We start from the raw sequence: 14,211 nt of genomic DNA, 5'->3' as shown, positions 1-14,211 counted from the left end.
CCTCTTTTACATTTGAATTCTAGCAACACCTCATCATTTGCATAGACTATCAGAGCCCATCCTTTATTACCATAATGAGAAGCTTAAAAATAAACTGATAGAGTAGAACCCTCTTATCAAAAAACTGTATAACAAATTAAGAAATATCTCAAATAAGTTTTATAAATCTGGGAATATGACAACTCAGGAATGGTAATTAAAGCCAGTGACCATAGAGTGAAATAACTTCTTTGAAAGACAATTTCACTGGCCAATGAATTTACCTCTTTTTCTTCTTATTCTGGAACCACAGAGTTAATATACATATGTCTGGGGGGGTCGTAATGGGTTCCCCCACTTGCGGGCTAGAAGGGTGGCTTGTTCCTTTGCAAAAAATGCTTTGTTTTTGCTGCACTGAAACTGTTTTTCAGAGTTTAATCATTTTTATAGTATCAGTCATCACAGTAATAGGATTCAGAGTCATATGAGGAATACAAAAGTCTACTTCGTTTCACTTCAGAAATGTGCTGAAACAAACTAGTAAAGATCTTAATAGCTCGGTTACAAAATATAAAGCTGAACATAAACTTAAGTAGTCAAAGAAACCAGAGGGAATTATAAATCCTTGTTTAGCTATGTTAAAAAATCAAAACCAGTGACCGACAATCACTAAACCAGTCAACAATAAAACATACATTCCAACACAAAAACACACACAGAGAAATATTGGCAGACAAATGCAGTTTAAATTTTATCTTACTCATCCACATCTTTTCTCCTACTATCACTGTTATATTTCCTCCCTCCAAAATTATAACAATGAGTAAAAAGGACACACAGAATAAACAATCGGTTAAAAAACACAAAGAGAAAAATCTAACAAAGCTAGACTTTTCACTGTGTAAACCTCTTGTGTTACAGACAAAATAGGATATATGCAAATTACCCTTTAAGGACATCAAGTGTTTCAGCTAAATGGCAATTCTGAATATCCATGACTTTCTTTTTTTAAGTCTATTTATGAACAATTTAAGGCCAATAAAGCCAAACCCCACTAGCTGTGGACATGCATGTTTCTATTTTCTAATAGCATCATCAGCACAGCATAAGTGGAACGTTTGGCTAACATTTGAAACACAGGGTTGTTGTACCCAACTAATATCCATAAACATTAGGGTGACTGCAAAATATCCCAAATAACAAATTAAAACAATGAGTAGAAAGGTCACACAGAAAAAAAAAATTGGTTAAAAAACACATATATATGCCTGAAATTGTCCATAAACAGACTTAAAAGAAAAAGTCATGCACATTCCAAATTGTTTGTGCCGTTTAGCTGAAACACCTGATGCCCTTAACGGGTAATTTGTATATATCCCATGTCGCCTCTAATACAAGAGGTTTAAGGTATCACACAGTAGAAAGTCTAGCTTTGCTAGATTTTTTCTTTGTGTTTTTCCATCCAAAATTATGACAGTACAAATCCCGAAATCCCAATCCAGATTTATATATACTAACTCTATGCATCCTGAAAGCATACCTGGGTGCATCATTTTAAATTGTCTGAAACCTTCTCAATCTTTTCAGCCTTAATTTATGCAATGGGTTTGTTCTAGAAACCTGAAGAACTGTTAAAGTGATATCCCTGAATAGAGGTGCTTCTTCTCCTAACCCTTTGAACTATAAACCCATCACTTTCATCATCTTTGTAAGTAAATTTGCACTCAGAACTGCAGACAAAGGCAATATCAATAATTTTGACTCAAGCTTTTTTAGATTTGTGAAGGCTAGATTTTATCTAATGAACCTGGTAAGCCTCTTTGAAAATGTCACTGAGGCAGTGAACAATGACCTCTCAATACACATGGCCTATTTTGCTCTGACCAACATTTTTGATACCATTTCCAGTGCTGGTATTGTAGACAATTTAGCAAACTTCAGTATAAAGCTCATTGTTGGCTGATGGATTATAAATTGGCTATCTAGTAGAAGAAATGTTATGAAAGTTCTGAATACCATCTCAGAATGTAAAATTGTAATTAGTGGCATACCACAGGGTTCTGTGCTAGAGCCTGTCTTTTTTGTCATCTATTTTGCTAGCATCCAGTCAATGCCCAGGAGTGTAGCTATCCAAGTGTGTTAAAGACAGCAGGCTAGATGCTATTATTCGATTCGTCACTGTTGCAAAATTGTTCCAGCAAGGACAGGACTATGTCTCCACCTGATGTTCAAAAATTAGTCTCAAGCATGCAAAGTGGCATTATTCAGGAAGCAAGCCATTCCCCACTTCCTGTCATATAAGTGACGCTCCTCTACAGATAAACACTTTTGTACGACACCTTGTCACATATGTGCAAAACTCACTCTCATTTCATCACATCTCCACCATAGTTGGTGCATTTTTCTGTTTCGTTCAACTCTTATCCAAGGGAACTTCCTCCACACCTAAAGATGTCATTATTTCACTGTACTCCTGTTACTATAATGCTTTCTTCAACACACACCAGACAAAGCACATTATCTAACTAGAAAGTGCACAGAGATTTCTAACTGAGAAAATCAAAGGTCGTAAAACCCTTGACTACCTGGCATATCAGCAAGGCTATCCTTCTATTCTCTGGCCTGTTGACTTCTTCGCTGTGACCTATGGCAGCGCAAGCGGGTCTGGCATAATGGTTAAGGTCTTCACCTCATAGACACAAGGTACAAGATTTGATTCTGACCTCAGGTTATTGCCTAGTTTTAAAATGGCCCTTCAGGGTAGTTAGACTAGTATTCACCTATAAACCTATGACCCTATGTCTAGCTTTCTCTGCCATGAAGGAAGCCACCTTGTTTGAGCTCCTGTACCTCAGCAGGACGAATATCATCTCAAACAACCGTGCAAAAGAACTTAATCTGCACCAGTCTATTGACAAACTCTCTGGAGGAACAGGTTCATAACTCAACACCTTTTCCGCTAATGGAACAAACTACGCCTGCATATCAAGCATGGTGATACTGTGACAACACACACACACACACACACACACACACACACACACACACACACACACACACACACACAGGGTGTCAGGGTGAAACTCGTCCTCAAACTGTTGTATACTTGAATTGGGCAAAAACCAGCAAAAGGCACTGAAATAATGGAAATTGATAATGTTTGCATGTCTGAGATCAGGGTACAGCAAGGATTTGAAATTTGCCCTTTCCCACTATAGTGTGATCTTGGAGTTAGTTTATAAAATTATTTATTTATTTATTTAATATTTGTTTACAGGGAAAGTCCGACTAGGACAGAGCCTATTTTCAGTGGAGATCCAGGGAGAAACACACAAGGTGCATGTCTTTGGAATGTGGGAGGAAACTGAAGCACCCAGAGGAAACCCACATGAATACAGGGAGATATATATATATATATATATATATATATATATATATATATATATATATATATATCTACATAAATACATCTATATGTATGTATATGTTGTTGTTGTTGTTGTGTCTTTCGGCTTTTACCAGTTAGGGGTCGCCACAGCGAAACTCCAGTCCGCTAATGACTGGCAGTAGATTTTTACATGCAGAGTTGCCAGCCCTGACGCACAACCTTCAACGAAGGTACGGCCATTCACGCATGTCTCCACACAGAAGACGCTCTAGCTGAGAATCGAACAGGACAACGTCTTACTGTGAGGTGACAACGCTACCACAGCATACATACATATATATATATATATATATATATATATATATATATATATTCACTTCATAATCTCAAAATACTGAAATATCAGATTTCAGTAACTTGAGACCATGAAGTCGAAATTCCAAATAACCGAAACCACAAAACTGTGAAACCCAAACTCTCGAAACCGCAAAACCCAAACTCCCGAAACCACAAAACCGTGAAAGACACAGCACACACTACACAACACATACAAACACAGACACACACATCTCCCAACACTATACAAAAAGCAATACAACACACACACGCACACAACTAAACAAACACACACACCTACCCTTACTATATGCAGAGGGGCAACCGCCCTGCACCCCTCCACACACCCCCTACTAATATATACTAACTCCGAGGTCGCACTACACTCCATAACACAGACAACCCAGCACCACACATTCCACAAGGCGCCCACACAAACAGACATACAAACACCACCACTCCCAACAGTAACACACTCACACTCTGTCCTACCTACCTAACCCACATATAAAATGTCCCAACACACTCACAAACACACAATCCCTCCCCAAAACCCTGAAATAACACTCATCTAATGCGCTATCCGTACCATGGGTTCAACATTGTCAGATTCCACATTTCCAGGTCCAACGATTTCCATCCGTTCGACTTTATAGGCTCGAGATTTTAAAATTCGATATTTCAGGATTTCGAGCTCATAAAGTGTTTCCACCTATATATATATATATATATATATATATATAAATATATATTATATATATTATATCTATCTATATATATATGTATATATGTACATATATTTTATATACATATATATATATATATATATATATATATATATGGATCTATGCTGCTACATTGAAAGTACTTTTAATCAAAACGTACTACAGTGAACTCACTTTAGCGAAAGTGCATTTTAGCGAAAAAAGTACTTTCACTAAAAAAAAAAAAAAAATGCCAAAAAACCTACAAAAGTAAAACACTACTCATATTTATGTAGGGGGCTGCACCCCACACCCCCATACTTTAATATTCTCACTCCAAGATCGCACTACATTGGGGAAAAGGGAATATTCTCTTATCCCCATTGTACCATGATCTAAGCAACAGCTTGCTTAGTTGTACAATCAACAGTACATGTTGATGTACAACTAAATCTACATGCAAACTGCGTGGGGTTTTTTTTTTTTTTTTTTTTTTTTTGCGAAAGTGCATTTTCACTAAAATGCACTTCTGAGAAAGTGAGTTTGCTGTAGTACGTTTCGATTTAATGTACTTTCGATGTTCAGACTAGGACCTGTGTGTATGTATATATATATATATATATATATATATATAAATAAACATATATATATATATATATATATATATATATATATATATATATATATATATTGTATGCATACATATATATATATATATATATAAATATATATATATATATATGTATATATATATATATATATATATACACACATATTGTATGCATACAAATATATATATATATATATATATATATATATATACATATTGTATGCATACAAATATATATCTGTCTCTCTCTCTATATATATATATATATATATATATATATATATATGTGTATATGTTTGTGTTTCAGTATAGATATGTATGTATCATGCACATATGAACACACACACATATTATTTATTTATTTATTATAGCACATAAACTTCATCAGTTTGCAATCGATGAAGCAACAATATTAAATAAGTCAAATAACAAGAGTACTAGAAATTTTAAGAATATTTGTCCTTGGGGACATCAAAGTGATGCACCATCTGCTTGAGATGGTGATAGTACAGGTGGTATGTAAAAATTCCCATGGCACCTGTTGAAAAGAGTAGGGGTAATGTCCCAATGTCTTGGTGAAGTTTCCCCAGTAGTATAAATACCATCTCAGGTCTCCTCTTAAAAGAGTCTAGTAGCCTGGTGGGACTAATCTGGTCAACAAAGGATAAATACAAATAAAAAATTAAAAATAAAATAAAATTGCAGTCTGTGAAGAAAGTGAAGCTACAGTAAAACAATTGTTTGAGGATAAGAATAACAGAGAGCATACAAATGAACAGTCTGGATATATTTACAGAAGGAACAACGGGCTTATAGGAGTAATAATTAGTGATTAGTCAGGAGTTACAATACACAGCTTTTACATTTATAGGTTCATAGCTTCATACTAGGCTATCTGCCCTGGGCAATTACAAGCCTAGCCCGATTTTGTTTGGCTTATGCCACCCCTTGATTTGAGTATACTGTGCCCTTTTTAAGGTTTCGTTTACTGTGCCTCTGTCTAATAGTGACACTGAAGTAATCCCCGGGACAAACCTACGATCCCCCATCCACTCATCAAGATTCTTCTTGAAGAGATTCAGTGAGGTGCTCTGCCTAACATGAATTGGAATTCTATTCCAGAGTGAAGGGAGCCTCTGGGTTATGAATCTGTCCCTCCAGCAAGTTCTATTTATTACTGTGCTGAGGTTCAAGTCCCTCGAGCATGTGGCTCTAAGGGATTTAGATTTACTGGATTCTGGATTGGACATAGCTTTATATGTCAGGCATAGATTGCCTCGAAGTAGTATGCAACTGAGTAGAGCTGGAGTTTTTTTAACCGAGCAGCATATGGCATCTGCTTGAGTCCCTTGATCCTCTTGGTGAGGTACTTTTGGGGTCTTTCTAATTGCTGCAGGTGTCGGGTAAGGTACATCCCAAAAGGGGCATTATATTCTATGATAGGCCTGATGAGGGATGAATAAAGGGGCATGATTACCTCTCTTGATCTAGATGTGAATCCTTTCATGATGAGGTGGGCTATGTAGAAGGTCTTTCTAACCACTTTGGCAATGTGGTTGTCAAAGGAGAGATTGCTATCAACTTGGGTCCCCAGATCCCTAATTACTTTCTCTGTACTTAATGGGTTACCGCCTATGTGGTAATTTGTGGGCACATTGTTTTTTCCAAAGGGTATGACTATACACTTTTTGGCATTTAGCTTTAGACCATGGCTCTGGCACCAGTTATCCATCTCTGTGAGACCTTTTTGAAGGATGTTTGTGTCAGCTGGAGAGTCAATTATAGTGCCCAGTTTGCAGTCATCTGTGAACTTGGTGAGCCATAGTCCTCCCACGTTGGCCTGTACCTCAGAAAAGTATACACCGAACAAGAGCGGTCCCAGGACAGAACCTTGTGGGACGCCACTTGTGACCGGTTTCGAGTCTGACATGGCTCCAGCAACTCTCACTCTGTGGGTTCTGTCTTTGAGCCAGTTTGCGACCCATCTTGTGACATAGGGGTTTATATTTAAGCTGGATAGCTTATCTATGATGCCCGAGTGGGGTATTGTGTCAAATGCCTTTGCTAGGTCCAGATAGGCTGTGTGGACTACCTTCCCTTCATCTATGGCTTTGGTGACTGTTTCAAAGAAGTCGACCAGGTTCAAAAGGCAGGATCTGCCCTTGATGAAGCCGAATTGGGTAGGATCTAGTGTCTGTAGGTCCCCAATGTCTTTGTTTATGAGCTCCATGATGATCCTCTCCATAGTCTTGCAGACTAGGCTAGTCAGGCTTATGGGGCGATAGCTTCTAGGGTCTGTAGAGGCTCCACCTTTGTGGAGTGGGACCACTGTTGCTGTACGCCATTCTGTGGGCACATATCCTGTAGTGAGGCTGAGATTGTACAGTTGTTTTATTTGAGGGGTTAGTTCTTCTTGGAGTTCATGTAGGACGCAACCCGGGATGCCATCTGGTCCCATGGAAGCAGTGTTTTTTGCTTTGGAGAGGGCAGCCTTCACCTGAGCATCAGAGATGTTTGGGAGGCAGCCCTCTGCCGGGATAGATACTTGCTCTTTTTGGGGGGGGGAGTTTGCACTGAACCTGTCTGCCAGGATATTGGCAATGTCTGTGGGTTCAGTGTATTTTTTGTCATTTAGAATCAACTCAGAGCAAGTCTGGGAGTTGCATCCCAGGTTCCTAACATAACTGAAAAAAGCCTTATGATTGTCTTTAGTGTCCTGTGCAATTTTTCTATTGAAGCTGGCCTTGGAGGATTTTATGAGGGATCGTAATTTTTTGCTAGTACTGATCAGAGCTGCCTTCCCTATTAGGGATTTTGCTCTATCATGTAGTAGCTTCCTCCTTCTGTTGTACAGTTTATTTATGGCTGGGGTCCACCAGACTGGATGCCTGCCTTTGGATGATTGGGTCTTGGTTTTGTTTGGGATAGCATGATCCATGCATTCCTGGAGATGTCCGTAGAATGCATTTATATAGGATTCTGCAGTTTGGGCCATAGTTTCCACTGGCCCTGGGGCCTTGAAGGATTCCACTTCGGTTTTGAGAAGTGAGAAGTTCGCTTTTGAGAAGTTTTTCACTGTGGTTTTCTGGGTTGGGGGTGGGGTCGGGATGTGGATATCCAGTGAAATTAATTTATGATCTGATCTTACCAATGAGGGATATACTTCTGGTATGGAGTGTAGAGTACCCATGTTGGTAATGATCAGGTCTAGTATATTATCCCCTCTTGTGGGAGTGGTGACTAGTTGTTCCATAGCATTTGAGTTTATAATTTCCAGGAATCTTTGGGCTAAGGTGCTGGGGCTTGAGTAGTGCTCCCAGTCTATGTTTGGGTAGTTGAAGTCGCCCAATATAATGGTGTTCGGAGAGATCTTCATGTTCTCCAATGTTTTCAGGAAAGCCGAGTGGGATTCCTGACTTTGAGAGGGTGGTCTGTAGGATGCTATAAACTGAAAAGCAGTCTTGCCCATTGTTAGTTGCACATGGAGTACTGAGGTGAGAGAATACACGTGTCTCAATGTGCACCTCTGGTTAGCCAGTAAAGACAAATGGCAGAAACATCAGGATACATCGGATTTTTAGTCATACAGGTTACTTTTATTCTGTATGAAATGGCTGCTCAGGAGAAATTATGCTAACACTTCAGTCATGTCAAAACACTAGGCTCATGAAACAGTGCATTATGGGAAACATGCAGTCTTAAAACAGCAGTGCTGTACAATAGCCATAAAGTGACAATGGCTATAGCACACATTCACAGTAAATACAAACTCTGCCAGCTTCACTTACATATCATCACATCTCCCCCCAAGGAAAGTGAAACCTGTCTTTAAAATGATAAAGTGTGGATGTGAGCAAAATACATTTGCAACATTGTGGGCTGAGCCTATCAGCGAATATTGTTAATATTTACGACTATGATGAATGCGATTATGTATGAAGCAGCAAATTCAGGGAACCATCACTAACAAGATATTTAACAACAAAAAAAAACATATAGTTATACTACATTACCAGTCTTGTGGTAGTGAATCAGTACTCTGACTCTGTACTGAGTACTGGTCGCCCATGTAGCATAGAAACTGAAACTAGCAATGGTATTAGAACCAGCGGAAGAAAGAGTAGGAGGCAAACTGTTGTAACTAGCAGTATTACTTTCAGAGTCACAATGCAAACCAATATTACAGGATCAGCACACACGCGCACTGTCAATATACAAAGTCGGTTTTGAACTTAAACTTTTGTCTTAATTAGATTGAGGTAGTACTTTTTAAAGCTCAGGAACAATTTTGTTTGACATGGACCTGGTTATTTCCAGCTTGTACTGATTAGGATGGTTAGCCAGGGCACCACTTTCAGGCTGAGGTTCATTGATAACTTCCAGATATGGCTTGCATTTCAACTACCTATGGTACCAGTTTGTGTTTACACCTTGTAGGTCCTCCATTAATTTATTTTCTGCAATGCAACACCTCCTGTGTCCCACTTTTCTCCCTCTCTGACTTTAGCTAAACAGATTTGCCTGATTAAAGGCTAGGTAACATTTGTGCAGTGGTACCTACCATGGCACATTTTGTACAGTGCTTTAGCTCATTGGGGCTTCCTATTGAAATGTCAGCATTTAAACTGCTGAGTGCTAACAAGTCAAAAACAAAATGTCCAAAAACACAGGAGAACAGCGAATTTCCCACACCCTTTGAACTTATATATACCAACTCTGAGATCGCCATACCTCTTAGAAAATGGAATATTCCAAGAAATGGCATCTTGTACTTAGTATATGTTAAGTCCATTCTTTCGGCCATTCAGTCTCTGTGTTTTGGGACTCGCTCTAGCAAGTTCGGACATTTCAAATGGTTACCGCTCAATGGTCATTTTATTTCATGGAGGTCTATGGAAATGCTTTAGGTTCAGGTTTTGACTCTGGCATTGGTCGGTCAGCTCTTACTTGTCTTCCAAACATGAGCTATGATGGACTTACTCCTATGGTACTATGGGGAGCAGCTTGATATTCTGTGAGAGGTCAGTAAGGAGCAGATTGTCTTTATATCTTAGCTGTTTGAACCACTCTCTCAAATTCATCATTTTATTGTAGATACTGAGGATGTGACATCATACCTCTCAACCTTTCAGCTTTCAAAATCATAGCAGAGACCATCAAAAATTATAGCAGAGGGTCCAAAGTCATAGTACCCAAAATTTGCATATGCATAAATTGCTGCCCCTCGGGAAAGAGTACAATGTAAAAAAATGTACCTTTTTGGAGGTACAACCTAAAACATTTAGACTCTTGCAGTGCAAACAGAAGCACATCTGCATAGTCATACCAGAAAAAAAAATGTTTCCTTACTGCACTGTGACATTTCAAGTGCACACTGCAATGCAATATAAAACAACCTAGGTACCGTGGCCATGTTTGCAGTCAACAGCCATGTGAAACATTAAACCACACAACACCATATCAATATGTATTTCAGAGCTGACAAACCCCACACCCCGTTCACTTCAAAGTATTAGTTCCACTGAAACATTACTATGAAAAAAAAAAAAGAAACAGAAACTCATAAAAAGGTACATTCAGGAAATGCATGCACTAAGTGGAATTTCACTGCCTAACTTCCTGTATAGGAGACATAGCCAAGGAAATGCAACACTTTGGAATTGGGGACTCAAGGTTAACAAGCTACAAATTGGGGACTCGAGGTTAACAAGCTACACATCAAGAACTTTAGGGGCATTTTTTAAATATTACTCTAATTCACTTAAAATTTAACAGAGCAACAGGTTTTGTATCAACATGCATTTTCTGAACAATAAGAAGTACAAAACGCTAATGCCTGGCGTTATTTACTGACTGTTAGCCTCAGTGACCTACCAGAAAAATCAAAATGTTTGTAAGGGATAGAGCAAAATTATAATGCAAAATCAGGGATGTTCAGCAAAATTTTGGCCAGCTGAGAGGTATGACCTTAACCAATGACCAGTAGGCAGGCAGTAGTGCACTGTCATGTGTGGCAACAGCAATAGATCCAGGATCAGACTTCAGGCATGGCAATACCAGTGGACAGAGTCAGCCTGTTGTATGCTTCTATAACCTCTGACCTCTCCCAGCCTTCTCTTCATCATTTCAGTAGCAGCAGCCTCAGAGATGAAACAGTGGCAGCCTAATGCTCAGCCATAACAACATAATGATGTAGTTCAAGACCAGCTCCTCAGACAGATTTCAATACGGTATGATTCCACAAACAGTCATTTACTTGTAAATGACAATTTATATACAGTATAGGCTTTTAAAATAATCTCAGGTTTTCATTTTCACTCTGGTATTGGTCAATTTACTCCATTTTGATAATTAAATAAATGCATTCCTTGCAGGAGAAGGAATGCGTTACATAGCCCGTATGGCTGCAGCTGTTCGTCCATAGAGTATCGTTGCAGTGGCTGTGCTTTTCAGGCACTTTGCACTACGGCAAAGTGCTGATGCAGCTGTTTGGTTTCAGCGATGTAGCTCGCAGGCATATGTCTCGCGAGCTACACGCCGGAATCCAAGAGCTCCTCTTTAACTGGCCTTACAACCAAATAAAATGAAAGAGCAAAAATCTAAGTCTTCTAAGGAGAAATAGGAGCCATGGAGCAGAGAAAAGAAGCTTACAGTTGGAATGTTTCACCAAAAGCAGTGTAGTCGAGAGGCATGCTTGACATTGTGTGGATAAAAACATAGTCATTTACAAAGTGTTGGAACTCATTTGGCATAAACTGTGTACCATTGTCTGTAACCAGTTCAAAGGTAGTCCATATTTTAAGAACATGGTTTCAAACGTGGTTATCAACAGTTTGCTAATTGTGTGTCATACAATCTTTATTTCACAAGAGAAATTGTCCATAACTATGAAGTAGTTTGTGCCTCCAGACTCACACAAGTGAGCATCTCTCTTTTGCCAAGGGCCTTGTGACAAGGATGTTTGTATTAATGGCTCACTTCTTTGAGATGGTCTATGGACAATGTAGAATTGATATATTAAAAATAAGTATGCAATGTTTTAGTTGATGTTTGGCCACCATACTAACATTTTGTCTCTTTCTCGACATTTTGTTAGACTGATGACTTTTGTTATACGATGCACCACATAAACTCACTGTGATAAGGTACTGCGATTTTGTCTTGATATCGTAACAAGCTGTTATGTTTTGATGGTCAAGTTATCTCCATGTAGTATTTCTGCATGAGATATCTGGTTTGTGCTCAGTAATTTGGTCATGTGTTTTGCACATGCTGGTTAACATGATGATACCTCTCAACTGTATATACTTTATCAGAATGTCCAGATATTTGCCTCATTTTTTGGTCTGTTCCTCATAAAAAATGTTTTTTTGTTTTTTTTTTGACAAATCACTGGGATGAGCTAAGGATTAAAGTTACTAAATAATGACATGCATTTCCGTTTCAGACTTCATATCCTTCAGAAAATGCATGCTAACACAAGTCCTGTTATTTTAGCAACTTTATATGTTTAGAACTGCAATATTTAAAACGTGTCCCTATTTTTGGGCCTTTGTCCCCCATTATGTCAGGCTTTGCCCAGATTTCTTGCTTGAGGTTGAGAGGTATGCATGTGGTCATTTTAGGTAGTTTGCTTAAGTTTTTCTAGTCTTTTGGTAACCACTGGTCTGATAGTTATTATGCTTGGCACATAGAGGACAATGTCTTCACCGGTATGAGATAATAGTTGGTCACATATAGGATTCTGTATAACACTTCTACAGCACCTGTTTTCCTAGCATATGAATTACTCTGGTATTGAACAGTCATTTACAACCTTTGGCACCTTAGTGGCGCTTTGTCTCAGTTATAGGAAATACGATGTGCCAATGGTTTGTGGTCAGACTGTAGATGGAAAATCTGTACCCTCATAAGTGTCTGAAGAATTTGTCACATACCCAGACAGTTGCAAGGCACTCTTTTTCAGTCTATGAATGTTTCTGTTCAGCACCCTTAAGCCTCCTGGAGCAAAGGCAACAGGTTCATCTATTTAGAGTAATGGTGCACAAAGGTTAGCGCTACTAGCATCATCGCTCAATATGTTTGGTTTAGTGACAACATAACGTACTAATACTGGAGCTCTTGCTAGCATTCTCTTCACTTTGCTAAAGGCTTGAACTTGAGTGCCCCTCCCCTTGACCCAGCCAAGGTACATCTTTTTTAAGCAAGTCTGTGGATGCATGTGTCACAGTTGACAGATCTGGAATAAACTTCCCTAAGAAGGTGCGAGTCAGAGAGTAAGCTTAAATGTAGATTATTCCATTGTAAATAAGCAGGATGTTATCTGCAGACTGTTATCCCCAAAATGAGTATGTGAGAGATTGGAGTCTATATAGCTGTGTTAGAACACTTAGGTACTATCTACCAGGCTGGTCATCATACAATATACAATAAGTATAAAGAGGGTAAGGGGGGGTCTGTTGTTAGGGATCTACTCTGCGGGTGCTGCAAAGTTATGTGATAAATCTTGAATTCAGGCATTCACATTCATACAGCTTTTTTAGAAAGTGCTTGAATGAGAACCAGGTAATCAATGAGCTTAACTAGATCATGAGAAAGTGAGTACCATAGTTTTGGGGCAAGGACTGAGAACCTATGACTAGTGGAATGCAGCCTAAAAGGAAATGTATGACAGCCCACCTCTGTCTTGGCTCCTAAGATTATAACTCACAGATGCAGCAAACAGCTTTTAAGCTTACAATATTTTAATTAGCATTTTACGTTTTCACCAATTCTGGGCGTTTGATAATTTGTGTGGCTTTTTGAATTGTTCGATTAACTTCAAGTTGTAACTTTTAAGACTCTTCAACATCAGCCATGCTAAAAACAATTCTGTCTCTGATTTGTTCATTTTGCTCATATTTTGAGCAATTAAACCCAGAATTTTCAACCAGTTCATTCATGTTCCTTACAAAAGCTTCAACACACTCACCTTTGGCTTTTGAACACCAGTGGAATTTTACCATCTCATGTATTGTTTATTATTTATTTATTTGACATTTGCTAACCAGACTAGTCCAACTGGGCAAAAGGACTTTTTCAGCGAAGGTCCAAGGAGAAAAGCTCCCAACATACAGAAAATACAAAATAAATTGCAATAAACTTAATAATAACAAAAAAAAAAAGAAAAATTTACAATCAAATAGCATAGTAGA

The sequence above is a fragment of the Protopterus annectens genome, chromosome 7.part0 (genome assembly GCF_019279795.1).
Source record: "Protopterus annectens isolate FY-2018-M chromosome 7.part0, PAN1.0, whole genome shotgun sequence".
In the NCBI taxonomy this organism is placed as follows: Eukaryota; Metazoa; Chordata; order Ceratodontiformes; family Protopteridae; genus Protopterus; species Protopterus annectens.
The sequence above is the reverse complement of the archived record's forward strand: the minus strand, read 5'-3'. Positions refer to the sequence as shown.